This window comes from Budorcas taxicolor, chromosome 5 (assembly GCF_023091745.1).
Source record: "Budorcas taxicolor isolate Tak-1 chromosome 5, Takin1.1, whole genome shotgun sequence".
NCBI lineage: Eukaryota > Metazoa > Chordata > Mammalia > Artiodactyla > Bovidae > Budorcas > Budorcas taxicolor.
The window spans coordinates 73,101,999-73,119,837 of NC_068914.1; the positions used below are offsets into that span (position 1 = coordinate 73,101,999).

General features: G+C 41.4%; 2 pseudogenes; both read right to left on the reverse strand.

Annotated features, from left to right (window-relative positions):
- Positions 1-11,852: 11,852 nt before the first annotated feature.
- LOC128048094 (high mobility group protein B1-like) lies at positions 11,853-12,871 on the reverse strand (annotated as a pseudogene).
- On the reverse strand, positions 12,262-12,354 carry LOC128049131 (uncharacterized; annotated as a pseudogene).
- Positions 12,872-17,839: the final 4,968 nt, after the last annotated feature.

The following is a 17,839-nucleotide window of genomic DNA, read 5'->3' on the forward strand; positions in this document are numbered from 1 at the left end:
TACCCCAGGTTAATGATGACTGATGTCCCGGATGTTTAAAGTGTGAAGTGGGACATGCCCCTTCCCACCCTGAGAGCCTGTGACCCTCTTATTCTGTCTCCATCTTCACCACTGCTTTTAGAGGTCACCTAGGGTTTAATGGAAATCCAGCAGAAGTACTTTCCCTCTTTGGATGTTCTGCCTGGCTTTTCATCTCTACCTTTTGACCCAATAATAACTTACTTAATCTTCTATCCCTCATTCCAGACATTACTGCTCCCTCTAAATTCACTGTTCCCTTCAATGGTAACAGGATTTAATACCTTAGCTTTCTGTGATGCCACCAGACTCCAGTCTGGAGATTTTATCTCTGAGATTACTCCTAATCTCCCACACAGAAATATTGGTGATGTGGAGGACATTATTCACTCTAGTCTTCCTTTTCTCTGCAACCAGTGTGAAACCCCCCACAATAATATACACTGTGTGCTAGTAGGCTTGTGGACTTTTGGACTATCCTACTTTTGGTTTAACTTACTTTTGGCTTGTTGTCGCCTGTTGTTTAGTCGCTAAGTCATGTACGATTCTTTGAGACCCCATGGACTATAGCCCACCAGGCTCCTCTGTCCATGGGCTTTCCCAGGAAAGAATACTGGAGTGGGTTGCCATTTCTTTCTCCAAGGATCTTCATGACCCAGGGATCCAACCCACATCTCCTGCGTTGGCAGGCAGATTCTTTACCACTGAGCCACCAGGGAAGCCCCCTCCCAGGACTGGCCCTTGTTAGGCCAGCTGTCTCTGACTTCATCTCCGATCTGCACCCATCTACACTCACTGGCCTCCCTCATTACTCGGAGACACCAGGGCTTTTGCACTCGCTGATCCTTCTGCCCGGATCATCCTTCTTCTGTCTTCCTCCAGACAGCCACAGCATGTCCCCTTATTCCCTTTAGGTATAAACAGATATCTCTTTCTCAGTGATGCCTTCCCTGGTCATCCTATCCAAAATTTCAATTCTACCCCCAATGTTTCCAATTCCCCTTCCCTGCTTTATTTTTCTCCTTAGCAAATGTCATTATTTAGCGTACTATCTATTTTATTTACTTGTCTTGTCTATCGTCTGACTCTCCCGCTAGAACATAAACTCTGGTAGGGCAGGGATTTTAAGTCTGCTTTATTCACTGCTTTATCCTCAGTACCTAGAAGAAGATCTATCAAGCACTCAGAATAAATATATTGAATGAATGACAGAAGGAAACTAAAATGGGGAAAAAAAATAAGGTGTTAGCACAGGGTTAGATGAACAGATCCGTGGAACTGAATGGAAATCCCAGAAACAGACCCCCCACATTTATAAATCCTTGATGTTTGACCATAGTTGATTTTGCAGACCAATGGGGAAGTGACAGACTTTTCAATAAATGGTGCTGAAATTGGATAACCACATGGAAAATAATGAGATTAGACTACTTCCATGTGAAATAAACATCTAAATGTGAAAGACAGAACTATAAAAGCTTTGACTCTAATACTGAAGAATAACTACATGGCCTCAGGGAAAAGAAGGATTTCTGAAATAAGACACAAAAAGCACTATCTTTAAAGGAGAAGACAAATCCAGTCCTGATCAAATTGAATCGTTATTTTCCAAAAGATAACCATAAAGAAAGTGGAAAGACAAGGTGTAGGATAGGGAAAATATCTGAAACACATATAACTGGCACAAGGCTGAGATTAAGAACTCCTGCAACCAAACCACCATTAGAAGCCAGGCAGAAGACTAGCGCTTCACAGGAAGAGAAATCTAAACGCTCAGTAAGCACACAGAGAGGTGTTCGACTTTATTAACAATGAAAAATCAAGTTAAACCCTCAGTGAAATGACTACCAGATTAACAGAAAAATTCCAAATCTGACAGTGCCAGTATGTTGGCATTGATATGGGACGAGGAGATCTTTCATCTTCCGTAGCACTAATGGGCACCCGTGTGAGACAGAATGGAATTGTCCAGTCAGATTGAAGAGAAGCATATTCTATATCCCGGCAAGGCCAGTCCCATGTGTGTACCTCAGAGAAACTCAGGCTCGCGTGCACCAGGATGCATGGGGGAAAAATGTTCCTAAAAGCAGTGCTTACCATAGTCGGATGTCCTTCAACCCTAGAACGAATAAGTTAAATGCAGTACAGTCACAGAAAAGACTACAACAATGAGGATGAACTAACTCGCCCCTCATGAAACAACATGGATGACTCTCAGAAACATCGTGTTGGACACAGAAGCAAGACACAAAGTAGCTAGAGCTGATTACTCCTTTTATACAAAATTCAAAAACAGATCGACTACATTACATAAATTAGGGATCAGATATAGGTGGTAAAATATAAAGAAAGGCAAGAAAATGGTTATCACCGAGGCCAGGACAGTGATTGCCTCTGTGGGGGAAGGAAGGAAATTATAATTGAGAAGGGACAACTGACGGGCTTCTTGGGGGCCAACAGTGTTCTGTTTCTCAGCTTGGGTGGCATTTTACAGGTCTTTATTTTCTGGTTTGTCTTGAAAATATACTCTCTGTTTCATGCCCTCTGCTGTAAGTATGATGCATCTCATAATAAAACTTTTAAATGTGGAAAAAGAAGAAGAAAGCTTGCAGCTGTAAATACTAGAGACATAAGTTAAAGCATCTAAGAAAATATAGTCCTGTTAAGAAAATGGAAATATTGGATCGATTAAAGAGTGAGATGTCACATATGCCTGTGGCATAGCTTTGTGATATGCATGAACCCAACCTAAGTACTAGGTAAAAATAAGAAAAATCAATTTGTAAAACCGTTTCAGCAGGTATTCTAGCCAGATGCTCATCATCTGAGGTAAAGTAACAAGAGTCTGAAAGAGTCATTTAAAATTTTTAGTTATACTTGAGAAGAAAATTGTATACTAGTATGGTGTATTACTAAAGTCAGTACAAACTACAAAAACAGATGTGCACTGTAATCCCACTGGCTAAGCACAGTACAATTTCATTTTTCATATGCAGCCTGATGGGCAGCAGGGAGGAGAAGTAGCTTTGCTCCACAGTCATTCAGGAACTTCCTGGATGTCAACAGTCAGCTTGGAGACCCCACAGAAAGCTTTAGGGTTCCATCATTTCCGCCCACATTCCACTGGCCAGAATCTAATCACGTGGTCCAACATGCAAGGAGTGATGGAAAACAAAGTCCTTTGCTAGAAGCCACTTGTTAGCAGCAGCTCTATAATGTGCAAGGGGAACAGAAGACTTCATGAAAAAGCTGGACTTCACTGCCACGGTGGTATTTATTATTTTATATATTTTTGAAGATTTCAGAATATATATTTTTTGACCCTCAAGGTTCCACTGTACATTGACTACAGCACTGTTATAGTATGTTGTCTAAACTGTAAACTTGATATTGATAAGAAATGAGTCTTTCAAACTTTGACATGAATCAGTCATGACAGAAAACAGCAAAATTCTGTAAAGCAATTATCCTTCGATAAAAAATAAATAAATTTTTAAAAAGAGATAATCATCAAAAAAAAATGACTCTCATTTTAACAGGTAAGAGCACACAGAAAAAGTCTAACCCCCTCCTCCTATTCTACACAAAAGTTGACACAGTGTACAGTGTGTTCTGCATCTTGCTTTTATCTCTTAACAGTATACCTTGGGACATTTCCAGTGCCCTTACATAAAGAGCCTCCTCATTCTTTGTTATAATGGCACAGTGTCCCACCATATGGATGCTTTGTCATTCTTTAAGCAGAGACAGGTCCCTATATCCCCAATGCCTAATATAGCACCTGATACATAGGGAGGGCACTTTATAAATATTTGAAAAATGAATAACTCTACCCTCAAGAAGATGGTAGTATAATAAAGCATACAAACCTAGACATGAAGAAGGCCAAGAACATGGTATATTACATAACAGTACACACGACACACGCAGCAAGCAGAGATAATTTATTTTAAAGGTAATTATTCAAGCGGGACGTGATGTCTAAGAGCCCATGTCCTGAGCTCACGTTCAGACCACCCGAGGTGCAGTGTGAGCTCTGCCATTCACTAAGCATACAACCTTAGGCAGACGACTTGCTCTCACTGTGCCTCCATTTCTTCACCTTGCAGTTGGACTAACTAAATGGGATAATACACATTAAAGCTTCACCGTTCCTGGCATATCCCCAGCACTCAGTACAGGTTAGACATCATCTCAGATGAGATGGGGCTGACAGAGGCAGCCTCATGGAGGTGTGTTTTGGTGGGAAAGGAGGAGGGTGGTACAAATAATACAAAGGTCTCAACAGGAAGGAATGACGGGAGCAAAGGTGCAGCCATAGGATCCCTAAGGACCCTGTGGGGGATGTCAACAGATTTGTATTTGGAGCACAGACAGCTTCCTAAGGAGTAATGAAACAACGAGATTGGTGAGATGTAGACTCTGACAGCAAATTGAAATTTGTGATTAATACCAGTGTAAGCCAGAGAGATGACATTTCATAGCTCTGTCTCAGGAAGATAATTTTAATAAGCAGTATTCAGGATAGATCAGAAAGACAAGTGAAAGAAAAAAATTAATACTGTGTGATGATCATTATAGTGTTTCAAAACATCAAATCACTGTGTTGTGCACCTGGAATTGACAGTGTCATAGGTCAATTTTTACTTTAATTTTCCTGACTAGCCAAACACATTAATAAAACAATTAATATTATGTTCCTACTTTGTGTTGATTTTGGCCCTTCATAAACTTGATCTCATTTTGCTTTCACTCAGCTCTATGATGAAGGTATTATTAGCCCTGTTGTAGATACAGCCTGACTTGAAGAGGCTGGGTATTATGTACTGCCCACAGCTGGAGAACAAAGAGTCAGCAAAGTTAAGTAGAACCTGAACTTGTCTGACTCCAAAGCAGAGGTGTACTAGGACTGACACATTACAGCCTTGCAAGAGCTGATAGGCAAAATTTCAGGAATTTTGTGAGCGTTTGTCAAGCAGTTAGTGATATAAACTTAAGTAATGCAAAACTTAAGTGATGCAAACTTATACTTTGATTATATTTAAAACAAGAGAATAAATACTGAAAATTCATCACTTCCTAAGTATTAACACTACCTGTGATAGTGTCTATGCTGTTAAGGTTATTTACATCTTTTGGATCTGTAGAGTGGAAATACTAAATAATGTTATGCTACCCTGAATCTCTTCCCAACTACAATCAGTAAGATCATGCTGATAGCTTGAAATTGACCGTGATGGGAGTATTTACAACATAACAAATGGGACACATTATAATTCAGGACTTGATTTATCATTTTGCCAATTGTCTAGACTTAAGAAGGTGGTGGAAAAATGTTAGAAATGTAGACTACACTTAAAAGTGTGTTGTGTCTATAGCGACTACAGTTTTCAAAACACAAAAACATTGAGGAACGATTCTTTCAGTATTAGGAGACTGTTACCTGATTCAGCAAGAAAGTCCCTTATGTCATTGACAAATCAGTGAAGTTTCAACATATGTCTTTGCTGTTCATTTTTCTCTTATTCATTAATGTAAACAAAAACACCAACCAACATTCATGACAAAACTGTATTCTTCTGTCAACTGCAACCTAGGTTGGCTATGGATACAGAGTTAGGGAAAAACCACAAGAGCTTTCGGTGAGAATCATCGGCTAATTGGCTATATGGTTGTTGCTGTTCCATTGCTCAGTTGCGTACGACTCTTTGCGACCCCATGGGCTGCAGCACACCAGGCTTCCCTGCCCTTCACCATCTTCCGGAGCTTGCTCAAACACATGTCCATTGAGTCGGTGATGCCATCCAACCATCTCATCCTCTGTTGCTCCCTTCTCCTCCTGCCCTCAATCTTTCCCAGCATCAGGGTCTTTTCTAATGAGTTAGCCACCCATCAGGTGGCCAAAGTGTTGGAGCTTCAGCTTCAGCATCCAGTCCTTCCAATGAATATTTAGAGTTGATTTCCTTTAGGATTGACTGGTTTGGTCTCCTTGCTGTCCAAGTGACTCTCAAGAGTCTTCTCCAACACCACAATTCAAAAGCATCAATTCTTCAGTTCTCAGCCTTCTTTATGGTCCAACTCTCATATACGTACATGACTACTAGAAAAACCATAGCTTTGACTATATGGACCTTTGTCAGCAAAGTGACGTCCCTGCTTTTTAATACTCTCTCTAAGTTTGTCATAGTTTTTCTTCCAAGGAGCAAGTGTCTTTTAATTTCATGGCTGCAGTCACAGTCCACAGTGATTTTGGAGCCCAAGAAAATAAAGTCTATCACTATTTTCATTTTCCCCCATTTATTTGCCATGAAGTGACGGGACTGATGCCATGATCTTAGTTTTTTCAATGTTGAGTTTTAAACCAGCTTTTTAACTCTCCTCTTTCACCCTCATCAAGAGGCCCTTTAGTTCTTCTTCACTACCTGCTATATGGTCATTTACAACAAAGGGTAGTATATTTCATAATATTTGTAAGCTGTGTGCTACCTATCCTTTCTATCAGTAAAATTTATAATAAACATATATATGCACATTTTTCTAGAAAGCCAGTTGCTGAACATTTATCAGCACTTCAGTGTTCTAAGTTATCATATCACCTTGCATCCCAAGGGGAGAGGGAGACCAACCATGCTTCTCTAGATCAAGTTAATGAATAGCAGCCTCCATCAAACATAGTATACTTATTTTAGGCAAACTGTGCTATTTTCTTTTAACCTTTTCCCTGATTTTATTCTAGGTCCTTGAAATACATGACTTCTTATTTTCAGCCCAAATTATGCAAGCATGTAAGACTTCCTCTAATTCTGTAAATAGTAATTTTCTGACTCTGCCTTTTCCTTCAACATACTGATTCATCAGTTCTAAGATGCACTTTTTTTTTTTTTTTCACATTCTAACATCTCTGAAATTGAGAATCCTCTTATAGTCACTGTTGGCCCGGCAGCAGCTGTGTCACTGCTTCCCATGTGTGAGCTTGGCCATACCTCTTCCATTGGCATCACTGCAGATGAGCTTAACTGATGTCTAAAACGTCCTTTAAAAGGCTGCTCACTGAAATAAAAGGTTACCGTAGTCACAGAACTGCAGAGAAACAGAGCAACAGGGACAAACTGATAGAAATAAACCAAACATTTCACTATGGAGGAATGGCCAAAATGCTAATTCTCCTGTAAAGACCAGCCAAGAGCTTTATAAGATCAAAGAAAGGAAGAGGCCCACCGCTAGATGAAGTTGTGTTCCATTTTGTACCTGACATACATATATGCAAAAGCAATGTCAATCAGAATATCATGCACCAAGCAAATACAGCAAATAAAGGGAGGAAAAACTGCCAAATCTCTAGGAATAAATAAAATTTGAGATTTGCTGAAATCTGATTACTAGTTTTATTTTCCTCTTCCATTCACTGATTTATATCATCAAACATTGCTTTGCATGTATCTCAAATATCTTACGTTTTGGTATTTAACTAGAGAAATATAAAAGCTACTTTGAAAAGAGAAATATAAAAGCTACTTTGAAACCAAAAGAAGGCCATCTCCACATAGGATCTGTCCTAACTCTATATGCCTGTCTTTCAGTCTTCCTTCCTTTAGAATATAACAGCAACCAACTGCTTTTTTCAAATAACTATTAGATCGATGCATAATACACATATAAAAAGTGCATTGTAAAGGTACAGTTCAAAGAATTACTACAAAGTAAGCACCATGCAGGTTAAGAAAAGAACATCAATAGTATCCCAGACAGGTACCCCCCCCCCCCAGTTACTAACTCTCCTCTCTTCCCCAAAGATATCCTCTAACAATATAGATTCATTTTGCCCATTTTTAAACTTTATATAAATAGAACAAGATAGTTTATATTGTTTTACTTTTATTTCTTTCACTCAATAACATGTTTGTGAGATTTATCATTAGCCCTATTCTCACACTGAATCAAACTTCAGGAGTGAGAAGGGAGAGTCAATGCTTTTCAAAAAATATTGATAACCCTACTCTTATAGAGACTTTGGGTTTCCCAGGTGGTGCTAGTGTAAAGAACACACCTGCCAATGCAGGAGACATAAGAGATGTGGGTTTGATCCCTGGGTCGGAGAAGATCCCCTGGAGGAGGGCATGGCAACCCACTCCAGTATTCTTGCCTGGAAAATCCAATGACTGGCAGGCTACAGTCCATAGGGTCACACAGAGTCAGACACAAACTTACCACACACCCACGCAAGAGACTTTGGGATCTTTTAATTGGTCTCTTCTCTTCCTCAATGTGAAAACATTGACCTTTGCCTTACACTTTTTCCTTTCCCTATATTTTTTTGAACTGAATTCCCTTTCTCACCACTTCCCAGCATCAGCAGATACTAGATGCTTCCAGTGGGACCCCAGACAGCACTCCCATCTCCTCAGCCTCCCCATCAGGGGAGAAAAGGCTTATTCCTTGCTCTTGTCATAGTTGGCCAGCACACCAGGGCTGGTATGATGCCTTATAGGAGGGCATCTAGAAATCCAGGAGTTTCCTTCTACCTTGTTGCTCTGCCATCTTCATGATGGCAGTCCTCATGTTCCAAGATAAGGCACCACAGAATCGACATTGTGAGCAGTAGGATAGGGAAAGGGGATAGAATGGCCTGTTTCTCTCTTTAAGGGTGCAATCTGAAAATTGCACAGGTTAACTTTTCTCATAACAGCTCATAAGTCAGAACTTTGTCATATGGCCACATTGAACTGCAAGGAAGAATAAATAGCTATCTTACTTCTAGAAGACCATGAGCCCAGGCTTAGAAGAAGGGAAGAGCTAATGTTGGGGAGCAACTGGCACTCCCTGCCACCCCACCCTTGGAGTGAATGCCAACTGAAATGCCAACTGAAATTCCAACACTTTTACTAGGTCCCCCTGCTGAATCCCCCAGTATCCAGAAGCACTGAATCCCAGCAGCTCTGCCTCTTAGCAATGATGCTCCTCAAAACATGCTCAGAACCTTTTGTACCTCTTGGATTCTCTCATTACTTCTGTGCACATGTCTTATTCCCCTGCTGCTGCTGCTGCTGCTAAGTCGCTTCAGTTGTGTCCGACTCCGTGCGACCCCATAGAAGGGGGGTCCTATTCTCCAGGCAAGAACACTGGAGTGAGTTGCCATTTCCTTCTCCAATGCATGAAAGTGAAAAGTATAAGTGAAGTCGCTCAGTCGTGTCCGACTCTTAGCGACCCCATGGACTACAGCCCACCAGGCTCCTCCATCCATGCCAAATGTAAATCTCCTTGAGGGCAGGATCCAAGTTGGATTCAGTTTGCATTTTCCATGCTAGGAAGCAATTCTTGCATTGAAATTGGTTCAAGTATTTATCCTGCCTTCCTGTGGGAACTATAAATAGGGATAACCAAATAGGTAAGGAGAAATTTCCTTTTATAGAAATATTCCAGCTAATATATAAAGAAGAAATGATAGGATTAAAATATCACCACTTCATAATTCCTAAAGAAACAATAATGGATTGAACATGACTGCTGACACCTCAAAAGGAGAGACAAACCTACACATTTTTAAACCTTTGCAATTTGGGGGCTTCCCAGGAAAAGCTGGTGAAGAATCCACCTACCAATGCAGGACACATGAGAGATGGGGCTTCAGTCCCTGGGTCAGGAAGATCCTCAGGTGGAGGAAACGGCAACCCACTCCAGTTTTCTTGCCTGGAAAATTCCATGAACAGAAGAGACTGGTAGGATACAGTCCATGAGGTCACAAAGAATTGGACATGACCAAACACGTGCACACACACACACATACTTATTAGTTTATTAGCATCATCCAGGACTCAGATGTTCAGTATTCCTCCTGAAATTACATAAAAACGCAAATGGAAAGAATCCAAGTCAAAATTATGTAACAAAACAGCACTCCATCACAAAAGCATGTTAAATTGTAAGAATGTTATTTTAAAACACTGGCACTTTAAGAAAATGATAGTCTTGAAAACCACAGAAGTGCCAAATTGCTAAGCAGATAAACATATGACCCTAATGAATGAGCTTGAATTTTTAAAAAATCAAATAAATCAGATAATTCACACTGAGATACAGAGTTTATGTATCTTCTTCCCTCATGTCTATTGATTATAAAGGAGCAAACCATTACATAGGAAAATATACCTGATTTAAAGTGTGGTACACGATCTTAAAAGTTGACCCAATTACTTAATTAAGTATCTCTAATGGAACATCTCAAGTTTCCTAAATAATCCGTATTTAGATAAAAAGGAAAAGATATTTACAGCCAGCACCTTTTCCCCAGAGCCTCTGTCAATGTCAACAAAAAAACTTAATATGTCAGTCTTGTATTTTAAGCTCACCCTTCTGGGGCTACATTCTCAGGTTTTTAACAAGGGAACTGCAAATATAACTGCCCAGCACATGGACTGTTTTACTAGTCCCTCAGGGACAGGCTTTCAAATGCTTAATTCCAATAATCCCATGCTGTGAGTAGATGGGTTAGTCTTCACTTTGGGCTCTGTGAACTCGATATCAACTGATCAAGAGCAGAGCCTCAGTTATGAAGGAAACAGTGGAAACAGTGTCAGACTTTATTTTGGGGGGCTCCAAAATCACTGCAGACGGTGATTGCAGCCATGAAATTAAAAGATGCTTGCTCCTTGGAAGGAGAGTTATGACCAACCTAGACAGCATATTCAAAAGCAGAGATATTAATTTGCCAACGAAGGTCCGTCTAGTCAAGGCTATGGTTTTTCCTGTGGTCATGTATGGATGTGAGAGTTGGACTGTGAAGAAAGCTGAGCACCGAAGAATTGATGCTTTTGAACTGTGGTGTTGGAGAAGACTCTTGAGAGTCCCTTGGACTGCAAGCAGATCCCAACAGTCCATTCTAAAGGAGATCAGTCCTGGGTGTTCTTTGGAAGGACTGATGCTAAAGCTGAAACTCCAATACTTTGGCCACCTCATGCGAAGAGTTGACTCATTGGAAAAGACTCTGATGCTGGGAGGGATTAGGGGCAGGAGGAGAAGGGGACGACAGAGGATGAGATGGCTGGATGGCATCACCGACTCGATGGACATGAGTTTGAGTGAACTCTGGGAGTTGGTGATGGATAGGGAGGCCTGGCGTGCTGCAATTCATGGGGTCGCAAAGAGCTGGACATGACTGAGTGACTGAACTAACTAACTATGAAGGAAAACTGTCTCAATTCAACTTTTATTATCCTCATCATGAGTATGCAAGGTATGTAGACAAAAGCTTTTTATCACCTAACTATATGAAAGATGAAACACTGCAATAATTCACGTAATCCAAAATGGGCAAAAGGAAAAGACTAGCTTCTGCTCAAGCAGAAAATTTTCAGACCTATGGAAAGGACAATACTAATAAAAAGTTGTATTTGTTTAGAAGCATTCAGAATGTCAATAAAACAGCTGCAACTTTTTTCTTTTTTTGCAATTACAGGGTCGTGTTCAGTTAACAGAATAAGAATGATTTCATGTAAGCTTCCTCAGAGACAACTGAAGATGAAAAACACTTCCATTCCCATATGTAACTAACTTGAGCTATGCACCAACAAGAACATGCTTTAAATTTCCAGGCAAATCTGCAACCCCCATAATAGTACCAGGCAGGGTCAGTAGCTGTTGAAAATATCACCGGGACAGTGGCCATCTAAAGACACATTTGTAGTATGTTACCTATATAAGAAAAGACACTGTGCAGTTTAAAATCAAATCTTACACAGCCTTACATTCCAGTTTTTTTCTTTGAAAGGAGTGAGCTGTCCACATGGGGGTTAAATTCTTTATAGACAAGAGAAAAAAAAAACTGGGTTAGGAGCAACTTACTCATCATCTTCCTCTTCATTTTCTTTTTTAAAAAACTGTCGACTTACTTATTTCTGGCTGCACTGGGTCTCCATTGATGCCGGCTTTTCTCTATTTGTGGTGAGTGGGGGCTGCCGTCTAGTCGCAGTACACAGGCTTCTCGTTATGGTAGCTTTTCTTGCCGCAGGGCTCCAGGCTCAGGGGACTCAGTAGTTGCGGCTCGCGGGCTCTCCTCATATTCCTTCTTATTCTCGCTTTTTTTCAGCCTTTGGTTGCTGCATCGCGATAGTCAGTCATGTCTGACTCTTTGCAACCCCTACTCTGAGCCACCGGGGAAGCCTACTATTAAGAGATATTTCTAAGTATAAAGACAGGTCAACTTAAAAAGTGTCAGCAGATAAATGTTTGACTTTATCTTATAATCTATAAAAATATGGAAGCTTCACGAACTTGCATGCCATCCTTGTGCAGGGCCAGGCTACTCTTCTGTATCGTTCCAACGTTAGTATACGTGCTCACTGTTGCTGCGTCGGGTTTCCCTTTAGCCTGGCATGCAGCAATACTCTTCTTGGACTTTCCCTCCAGCTGAGCAGCCTTCTTCTCACAAGGCTGCTTGGCATCGGCTGCAGTGTTAGTCCACATCTCTCCCAGTCTCTTGGCAGCTTCACCAGTGAAGAGGCCAGGGTGTTCTCCTTTGATTTTTGGACAATCCTCAGAACAAAACCAGGAAAAGGCCGAAGGAGGCCTCTTGGGCACATTGGGATCTTTGAACTTCTTTTTTGTTTCCTCTTTAGGAGGGATATAAATTTTAATTTCTTCTGCATGACGGGCCTTCTCTGCCTTTGCCATGTCTACGAATGTCCCTTTCGCTTGAGCAAACGTGGTCCTCCACCTCTCTGCACACTTCTTAGAAAACTCTGAGACGTTGATTGAGCATCTGGGTGCTTCTTCTTGTGCTCCTCCCAGCAAGTTCGCACAGAAAATGCATGTGATATTTTTCTCTTGGCTTCTTAGGATCTCCTTGGCCCACGTTTAGTTATTTTTCCTCAGCCATGCACAGGATCACCCAGTGCTACCCGGCTCTCACTTGCCCTGGTGCCATCTCTGAGAAACTCAACATACTGCGATGGCTGTGAGAGTGGGAGCCAGACACAGCCTCCTCACTCTCTCCAATCTGTCAACAACCGTACATTTTGTGTCTGTCTGACAGGGTCCTTCAAAAACAGATAATCTGGGGACTTCCCTGGCAGTCCAGTTAAGATTTCAAACTTCCATTGCAGGAGGCATGGGTTCTGTCCCTAGCCAAGGAACTAAGATCCCGCATGCCTTGAGGTACAGATGGAAAAATAAAATCTGAATTTAAAAGAAATATAGAGGAGGGTGGAATATTTTAAATAATACCATAGGTGGGAATCTGTAAAGGACAAATGACCTGGTTTCTTCAATATGTAAGTTGAAAGGAAAAAAGAGAAAGACAAAAGGGAAAAACCTATAGATTACAAGAAGCTCAAAATGTGCGTCAGTCACTTGCAATATGTGGACCTTATTTCAGTTCAGTTCAGTTGCTCAGTCGTGTCCAACTCTCTGCGACCCCAAATTGTAGCACTCCAGGCCTCCCTGTCCATCACCAACTCCCAGAGTTCACCCAAACTCATGTCCATCGAGTTGGTGATGCCATCCAGCCATCTCATCCTCTGTCGTCCCCTTCTCTTCCTGCCCCCAATCCCTCCCAGCATCAGAGTCTTTTCCAATTAGTCAGCTCTTCGCATGAGGTGGCCAAAGTATTGGAGTTTCAGCTTTAGCATCAGTCCTTCCAAAGAACACCCAGGACTGATCTTTAGAATGGACTGGTTGGATCTGCTTGCAGTCCAAGGGGACTCTCAAGAGTCTTCTCCAACACCACAGTTCAAAAGCATCAATTCTTCGGTGCTCAGCTTTCTTCACAGTCCAACTCTCACATCCATACATGACCACAGGAAAAACCATAGCCTTGACTAGACGGACCTTCGTTGGCAAAGTAATGTCTCTGCTTTTTGAATATGCTATCTAGGTTGGTCATAACTTTCCTTCCAAGGAGTAACCGTCTTTTAATTTCATGGCTGCAATCACCATCTGCAGTGATTTTGGAGCCCAAAAAATAAAGTCTGACACTGTTTCCACTGTTTCCCCATCTATTTCCCATGAAGAGATGGGACCTGATGCCATGATAGTTTTCTGAATGTTGAGCTCTAAGCCAACTTTTTCACTCTCCTCTTTCACTTTCATCAAGAGGCTTTTTAGTTCCTCTTCACTTTCTGCCATAAGGGTGGTGTCATCTGCATATCTGAGGTTATTGATATTTCTCCCGGCAATCTTGATTCCAGCTTGTGCTTCCTCCAGCCCAGCGTTTCTCATGATGTACTCCAAACAAACTATGAAAATAACCAAACATGCAAACCTGAACTGAGTAGATATTTGATATGAAGCAATCACTGTTAACTTTTAAGGTCCAATAATGATATTATGGTTATGTCCTTGGTTAGCAGTTCTTATCTTTTGGAGATTCAAGTTGAAATATTTACAGATTAAATAACAGAAAGCCACGGGGGAGGGGTGTATAGGTGAAAAAAATACAAATGAGTTGATAGTTATTTTGGGGGTGATGGGTACATGGAGTGTTATTATATATTTTCTCTACTTTTATTTTGCTTGAAATTCTCCATAATATGTTTTTAATACAAAAAATGGCCTCCTTCATGGTGCCTAGATCAGTATTTACACACAGCAGGTACTCTGTGAAAAATATGTACTGAATTGTCAGACAGCATCAGCTTTAGGGTCATCTGGGCTCCAACACCCATTTTCAGTGCTGATATTCACCCAATATCTTACATACAATGACCGCTCGCTGCCTTCTTAGAATTCCCATCAGGCCCTCATGTAGGACATGAATAGACAACCGATCAGAGCTGAATGCACCTAGGGTAGCAACCAAGTCACGGATAGGTGAGCCAATCAGATTCTCTCTCAGTGACTTGAAATAAGATGCTAAGACTTGGCCAGACAAGAAGGGGCCCTACCAATGAAAGATTTTATAGGGTGGAGGGCAGAAGTCTGCACCACATACTTTTACATGAAAAGAAGTTCAACTTCACTCACTGTAAGAGACATACAAAGTGAAAAATCATTCCAGTCCCATCAAACTAGCAAACATTCAAAAGTGTAGCAACATATATGGTAGGCAAGGTGGTGATAATACAGGGACTCTCATATATTGCAGGTAATAATACAAACGAGTACAGCCCTGTGGAGAGGAAGTTGGTAATACCTATCACGTACCTTGTGAGCCATAAATCCCATTTCTAAGAATTTAAGCTCAAAAGACACCTTGAACAATACAAAACTACATAGGCACAGGGTTATTTATTACAGCATTATGGGTAAGTCACAACTGCAAAGTACTGGAATATTCCTTTCTGTCTCTGCATATTCCTTGTGTCTGGCTTCTTTGATTCAAGGTTTTCTGAGATTAGTCTCTGTTGCCATGTGTATCGTAGCTCATCTCCATTTATTACGGAACAGCGGTCCACTGTACGGGTACGCCACAATGTCTTGATCCAGTCATCCGGTGATGGACATCTTCATGTTTCCAGGTTTTTTACTATTATGAATACAGTGACTTTGAAAATTCATATACAAGTCTTGGTGTGGATGTAGAGTCTCATTTCTCTTAGGCTAATACATGCGAGTAAAGTTTCTAGGTCACATGGTAAACATAAAACTTTACAAGACAGATTTATTTCAAACACTGCCAATTTCCCCCAAAGTGGTTCCAATAGCAATATATGAGCATTTTAGTCATCCACATCTTTGTCAATGCTGTTATTGTCCTTCTCTTAATTTTAGCCATTCTAGTGAGTGTAATGGCATATCATTGTGGTTTTAATATGAATTCTCTGATGATTAATGTTCTGGAGCATCTTTTTTATGTGATTATTGGCCACTAGTATATCTTATTGGTGAACCAGGACTTCATGGAGAAATTGTTCATTCCAGAGCTAAAACGTCACAGCCGCAGCAGATTCCTTGACATATATACACACCTTGCGACTTGCAACCAAGGCTTCTGGATTTGAACCACTCTGAACTGACCTCCTGGAGGGCAGAAATTGTATTCTTTTTTGTTGCCTCCCTGAGAATCCCAGGGACGGCGGAGCTTGGTGGGCTGCCGTCTATGGGGTCGCACAGAGTCGGACACGACTGAAGCGACGCAGCAGCAGCAGCAGCAGCATGCCCAGGGTGCGGCATTTAATGGATGCTCACGATGGTTTGTTGGAATGAATTTATTTCTGTAGTTCTGTTAATGTGTTACTACCTGGAAATCCAGTTTTCCATCCCTGGGTCAGAAAGATCCCCTGGAGAAGGGAATGGCTACCCATTCCAGTATTCTTGCCTGGAGAATCCCATGGACAGAGGAGCCTGTTGGGCTACCATCCACCACGTCACAAAAAGTCAGACATGACCAAAATTACTTAGCACACAGGAATGCACGTAGAAATCCAAAGACCCAAGAAAAGATATTGAAAACAGAAAGAACTTCTTGCCAATGGATGTTATTATTTTGTTCCTCTCTTGCCTCCATAGACAGTCCACCATCTGGCCTCTTCATCGGCCTTTGTGTTTCCCTTTGGCTTGTAACGTCCTCCCAGTATCAGGCAGTAAGATCCCAGCCACTGAAGAACACACAATTCCCAGTGTCAGTTTCAGACATCCTGTTTTTCTATGACAATTATCACTTAAATAGGGGTCTAATTTCCTGGCTTGAGCAGCTTATTCCCCTGCTGGGCATGCATTCTTAGCAGTGATATAGCTGATTGGCACAACAAGATAGCTGGACTTTCTCCTCCCAGGGCAGGGGGAGAAGGTTGGTAGGTAAATATTTCACTATTGCAAAGGGGATGACCCTTTGGGTAAGTGGAAAGCAAAAGTACTCAATGATTTCTTGTGTAGACATATCAGTTATCTATTGCTGCATAATAAACCTCTCAAAATTTAGTAGCTTAAAACATTAGAAATCCCCATAGACAGAGGAGACTGGAGGGCTAAAGTCCACGGGTTTGCAAAAGGTTGGACGCGACGGAGCAACACTTTCAAAACATCAACAATTAATTATTCATCCATGCTGTGAGCGTAAAGGGCAGTTCTTATGTTGGTCTCAACTGACCCCACTCATGCAGCTGCGTCCTGGACTCGATGGGACAGAATGACCTCACTTGGGTGTCTGGGGCCTTGTGTGCAATGGCTGGAATGTTTGCAAGAAATGGGCCTCTCTCTGCACTGGCTCTCATATCCTGGACTTCTCAGCATAGCGATTTCAGGCCAAAATCCCAAGAGGACCAAAGTAGGAGCTCCTAGGTCTCTTGAGACTTGCTTAGAAGTCATAAATAACCTCTGCTATGTTCTGTTGGCCGAAGCCAATCGAAAGGCCAGCCCGGATTCAAGGGGTAGAGAATTAGACTCCATCTCTTGGTAGGAAGAGCAGCAAAGAACTTGTGGCCATTTTAATCCACCACATGATCTGATAACAGTAGCGTACCCCAAGTGCTATGAGACCAAATGTATAAAAAAGCGTCAGGACAGAGCTGAAGTGTGGAGAGGGGACACAAGTGAACTAAAACTTGTTTTTGTTTTTCTGGCTGTGGGGTACCTCGGTTATTTTGTTTTATTTCTAGAAAGAAAATGTCAAGAGAAGAATTGTGAGGGTGGTGGAGAGAGTTCAGATCACCAAGACACAATAGAAGGAGCTAGAGCTGTTTGTCCTGGTGATGAAACGGCTCAGAGGAGATGCGGAACTGATTCCAAATGTTCAGAAGACTAGTACGTATTAGGAGGCTTGTTCGTGTGCTACCAGAAAGCAGAAGTAGAACCAGGAGGTAGACATTTCAGGGAAGAAGATTTTCCTTAATTTAAGAGAGAACTAACAATCAGAGATGTACATAAACGAGGTGAACTACCACAAGAGATG